General features: G+C 39.2%; 1 long non-coding RNA gene across 2 annotated transcripts in view; it reads left to right on the top strand.

Moving 5' to 3' along the window:
* The window catches only part of LOC106505751, a 38156-nt gene continuing 32377 nt past the window's right edge, over positions 222-6000 (top strand). For both annotated transcript variants that reach the window (XR_002337761.1, XR_001300449.2), the window contains exon 1: positions 222-404. This is a non-coding gene — a long non-coding RNA (uncharacterized LOC106505751). The remainder of the gene's footprint in view (positions 405-6000) is intronic.

The raw sequence follows: 6000 nt of genomic DNA, 5'->3' as shown, positions 1-6000 counted from the left end.
CATTATTCTTTCAGAGTGTCTGAACTAGTCTGGCTCTTAAACTAGTTTCTTTCAAAGTTTCTGTTTAGATGAGGGACAAGAGAAGTCTTTATTCTAGTTGTCACACCTGAATCTGATATGGAGACTTATCCTTGGTCACAGGGAAGGTCTCATTCCTGTTGGGCATATCAGATGTCTGGCCAGGACATTGCTTCATGCCTTGTTCCTGACTCATACCTGAACCTAGAGTTGCTACTTTCCACTTCACTGTTCTGCTGGGTAGAACACTGTGTCTCCTGCCATTTAATCCCAGCTGAAAATGGAATCTGTTCTGTCTTTTGTTTTCTCAGAAGAAGATCTTGTCCACAGAGCCTGTGATACTGGGGACTTATAAAGTATACTGACAAGGTGGTCTTTGATCAAAGGTAGGCACATACAATGACTGAATTTTAAAACTGTAAATTATTCTCCAAAGACTGTAATAATAGTAAAGAAACTTTCAGCTAAAGTGATCATTGTGTAAGAATATTCCTAGGCTGTCAGAATTTTTTCTGTCAGGCAGGACTAGGGTCAGGACTTAAAGGCTGTGTTTGAATTATATCTGTTCCCATCATAATAAGAAACCAAATATAACTTTCATAGTTATGATTTGGGACATATAAAAGATACTCACTTAGACATCAAAGTTAATGTGCCTAGTAGTTATATTCCCAAAAGGACAGAGTTGACAAAATACTTTATCCAAAAGAAATGGAGTTTTGGAAATAGACTTGTGTATCCAGATCAGAGAGAGTAATGGTTTCTCTGGAGCTTGAATTAGCAGGATGCAATTTGGAGTCCAGTTTGTGATACAACACTTTAATGTGTCAAGAATATACTAGCATAGTTTCTCAAGTGTGCGTCCTACGCTATCTGCATCATCAAGGGAGACTTAAACATTCTGATTCAGGGGTGTGGGTGGGGCTGGCAGGCTTTATCTCATCTTTAATAAGCATTCCAAATGATTCTTAGGCATACTGAAGTTTGATGCCAAAACACAACCCCTGGAGAGTTTTTTGTTTTGTTTTGTTTTTGTTTTTGTTTTTTAGGGCTACACCTGCCACTTCTGGAAGTTCCCAGGCTAGGGGTTCAATTGGAGCTGCTGCCGCCAGCCTATACCACAGCCACAGCAATGTAGGATCTTAGCTGCATCTGCAACCTACAGCACAGCTCATGGCAACACTGGATCCTTAACCCACTGATCAAGGCCAGGGATCAAACCTGCATCCTTATGGATACTAGTCGGGTTCTTAAACCTGCTGCAGCACAACAGGAACTCTACCCTTGGGTTTTGAGAAATCCTGGAAACCATGACTTTCCAAGAGAATCATAGCTGTTTAGTTTGGAGAAGAGTAGGCTTGGAGAGGGATTAATAACTCCTTTCACTTTTTACAGAGAGAGACATATTCTCACTACTCCTAGGATCAGTAAATGAGAATTATGTGGAGACAGATTTCATGCGTCATGCCAATGTACAAAGAAAAAACATTTTATTTTAAATCAACACTGAAAAATGTAAAACTACCTTGGTAGTAACCTTCTGGACTCTGGGAAATTTCAGTCAAAGTGTACATAATCATGCTGAATGGAACAAGGGTCTACATTTCACACACATTCCAAGAATCTATGATCCACTGTCATTTAATTGGTTCTTCTGCCTTCAGAAGAATGTATGTTTCCAAAATCTACAGAATTCACATCTTCCCTTGTTAAGCCTTGGTCCCCAGTGTGTTAACTTCTTTCTTTTTTACTTATTTATTTATTTTTTATTTTTGCACTGTACAGCAAGGGGATCAAGTTATCCTTACATGTATACATTACAATTACATTTTTTTCCCACCCTTTGTTCTGTTGCAACATGAGTATCTAGACATAGTTCTCAATGCTATTCAGCAGGATCTCCTTGTAAATCTATTCTAAGTTGTGTCTGATAAGCCCAAGCTCCCGATCCCTCCCACTCCCTCCCCCTCCCATCAGGCAGCCACAAGTCTTTTCTCCAAGTCTATGATTTTCTTTTCTGAGGAGATGTTCATTTGTGCTGGATATTAGATTCCAGTTAAAAGTGATATCATATGGTATTTGTCTTTGTCTTTCTGGCTCATTTCACTCAGTATGAGATTCTCTAGCTCCATCCATGTTGCTGCAAATGGCATTATGTCATTCTTTTTTATGGCTGAGTAGTATTCCATTGTGTATATATACCACATCTTCCAAATCCAATCATCTGTTGATGGACATTTGGGTTGTTTCCATGTCCTGGCTATTGTGAATAGTGCTGCAATGAACATGCGGGTGCATGTGTCTCTTTTAAGTAGAGTTTTGTCTGGATATATGCCCAAGAGTGGGATTAACTTCTTTCTGTTTCAAAGTGCTTTTTCATGAGACTTAAATCTTTCTTGAAATGCTGAGCCTCCTTCTGGACCCCAAAGGTCTATCCAAAGCTGAATTTTTGAAAAGTTTCTAGGTACCTTAGTATCATGGATGCTTTCTGTTTTCCTCTGCTTCTTAAATGACAGCCCTACTGAGCAGAAAAGCACCACTAACAATGAAACCTCACCCATCTCCATTTTGTAACCACACACACCTTTCACCCCTCACTTTACTTTTGAAAAATATCCATAGTTATTTCTGTTTTCTCTTTCCTTTTTCTGATATGATTTTGAATTAGGTTGTTTTGAGTAAATATCTGAATTCAGTAGCCCAGGATTACCCTTGGACTGTTTGACTGGCTTCTGTGAACTTAGTGAACCTTTTACTATTCCACCTATGTCTTTGGAGATTACCAGCTTGTTCAGGGCTAGGATGGTGTATATGCCCTCACATGCTCTCCATGGATGTGTGCATCTGTGTGTGTATGGTATGATAGAGAACTGACTGGCAACAATGTGCTCCAGGGTCCTTCTCTTTCCAGGTGTCCTAGAAGATGGGACAAAGTGTAGGGTGAGAGGGGGATGTTGCACTTTCCAAGTTAATACTGTTAATATTTATCAGAAGTGGAGATTATGGGAGAGGACAGAGCCCATACTTAGTCAGCATTTTCAAAAAGGAATTGACATTTCCAAGTGATAGAGGAATATTTCCCCTGGCAGGTGACATAATATGGCCCTCTGTAGAAATGCCTAAATGCTTTTACTGCTATTATCTGTTTTTACTCCCAACAATTCTGACATCAAATATGTAGGTTCCCACACCAAACAATTCTCCAATTCTCTGTGGACTCCATACAATTTAATTCAATTTTGACAATAACTACTCAGAGTTAAGAGACCCCTGAGGTTTAGGACTCAGTCCCATAACACTTCTCCTCAGTTTAGAAACCAATTGCAGGTAATGGGTCCTCAGGTAAACCACACTTCTGTCTGATCTTTCCATAAATCAGAGGTTCCCCCAAGCCCTTCATCAGGTTTGTTAATTTGTCCTAACAACTCACAGGGCTTAGGAAAACACTTTAGTTGTTATTGCTGGCTTATTATAAAGGATGTTATAAAGGATGCAGATGAAGAAGTACATGGGGCGAGACTGGAAAGAGTGCAGCAGCTTCTGTTCCCATGGAATTTGTAATATGCTGCCTTCCTAGCACAGGAATGCATTCACCAACCTAGAAGCTCTCTGAACACTGTCCTTCAGGGTTTTTATGGAGATTCCATTATGTCTGCAGGATTGATTAAATCACTGGCCATAGGTGATTAACTCAATTGCCAGCGCCTTTCCTTGCCTTGGAGGTCAGGAGTGGGGCTGAAGTGCCAACCTTCTCATCACACAATTGGTTATTCTGGCCAGTAACTCTATACTGAAGCTATTTTGTAGTCCACCGAGAATCACCTCATTAGCATAAACTCTGGTAGGGTTGAAGGCAGCTTATTATGAATAGCCAAAGACATTTCTCTCACCCCTATCATTTAGGAAATCACAAGGGTTTTAGGAGCTCTGTGTCAAGAATGAGGGATGAAGTCCAAATATGTATTTCTTTTTTTTTTTTGTCTTTTTTGCTATTTCTTGGGCCGCTCCCGCGGCATATGGAGGTTCCCAGGCTAGGGGGTATTTCTTATTATATCACAATGTCACAATCCTGATTATTCTTGTTTCACTCAAATTTTCCCTTTCTTAGGGTAGGGAAAATAATAGCAATGACCACTCACTATAGGGGAAAGTGACTGAGTAGTGAAGTTAAACTTAATTGAAGTTCTTCAGATGATTACTTTGGAAGATGAAGCCTTATTGTTCTTAAAACTATTTATTATCCTTTTTCTAATGATGATTTTTTTCTAGATGATTATAAATGAATTCTTGGATTTGAATCTACCTTCCCTCGTTCAAAAAATTAAATACTGTATCTATGTCTCCTGTGTAGCGCTAACAATTTTGAAGTCCTTGTTGTGGTGGTGGTGGGGTTACTCTCTACAAGTCACCTGGTCATTACATCTAACTCTGTAGAGCACTTTGCAGTCCAGCAAGTACGTTCGCAGCTCAAACTGTCTCAATGGGTCTTACAGGAACCTAGTGAAGAAGGCTGAAGTTTAGGTGCTCAGGGCTTAGTGATTCTGCTTTTTAGGGAGCAAAAAATGCTAGTCCTAATTTAGTCTGCCTGTGCTTTTGTGGCCTTCCCTGCTCTGCACCTGCTGTGGAAGTGGATGATGCCTGCTGTGCACCATTGCCTCCCCAAACCCCAGCTCCTCTACAGCACAGAGGGGTCCTCTCCTCTGAACTATAGCATCTTAGAAGACTTTCTTTCTTCTTCTTACAGTGTGTTTGCTCATTTCCTAGGGCAAAGAAAGTGGAAATGAAAAGTAATAAAAATCTAATTGATTCAATCATATTTCAGTTATAATAAAAAAGTGTGTGGTCAATAAATACCTGATGAAGAAATGAATAAATAACAACACAACATCCATACTGGAAGGTGGTGTGTGTAGTTGTAAAAAGTCTGAGCTCTGGAATGAATTACCTATGTCCAAGGGTTAGAGAGTCTGAAATTAGTAGCTGCAAGACTTTAGGCAAGTTACTTAATTTTGCTATCTCAGTTTTCTTATCTGTAACAGGGATAAAAATAGTCTTTACTTTGTAAAGCTGTTGTGAGAATTAAATGAGTTAATAAATAAAAAGGGCAAAGAATAGTGCTAAAGCGCCTTTCCATATATAATCTCATTTTATCTTAGCCACTTGATGGTGTAACAGGAAACAGGTATTTCTGAATCTTATAGCTGAGAAATCTCAAGATCAAAGGACTGGTGAGAGATGTCTAAAATTCAGTTCTGATTCCAAAGTTTAATTTTCTAGATTAGAGTTATTTGTTTAGTTTTAAAGATGATTAAAAGACAAAAACAATGACAACAAAAAAGCAAGTAGCTTTGATTTCAGCAAAGGTTACACATCCTACATAAGGACAGACTCACTTTCTGTGGCTCAATGAGATGAAAAGAGGTTGTACTAAGTATCAAGGATGTGAACAGCTGCTGCCCTTATCAAAACCCCTCAGTGCCTCCAGGAAAGAGGGAAGGAAGCAGTTTAGAAGAACTGAGGCAAAGAATCAATCAAATCAATTTAAAACGACATAATACCTTCTTTATTCTTCGTGCTAGCATTGAGCTTTTGCTGAAAAAAAATCGCTTTGCTCTAAAATGGCCTAATTTTGCCTTTTAATTTGCATTTCCTTCCTGCCAGATGCTATTGGCAGCAACCCAGTAATAGTTCCACTAAAACAACTGTGCTCCAGCACTTCGATATGGATCTGGGAACTGTCCTTTTACATTTGTTTCTTTGCATAATTTGTAAACTTTGCAAGTTGCATAGCAAAACTCTGCCAACAAAGAACAGGAAGTTTGGGCCATCCTTCTGAGTTTACTGTTATCTTACTGTTTTTCCAGCAACTGGAAACAAGCCCTGGTGAAAGTATTTAACACATTAACAGTTTGGAACTGTGCTCCAGGCTCTAGGCAATGAATATAAAAAACTGAGCAACAAGGGGACTTGGGCACATTATTT

This window comes from Sus scrofa, chromosome 13, assembly GCF_000003025.6.
Source record: "Sus scrofa isolate TJ Tabasco breed Duroc chromosome 13, Sscrofa11.1, whole genome shotgun sequence".
Lineage (NCBI taxonomy): Eukaryota > Metazoa > Chordata > Mammalia > Artiodactyla > Suidae > Sus > Sus scrofa.
This window is presented reverse-complemented; position numbering and strand designations above follow the sequence as displayed.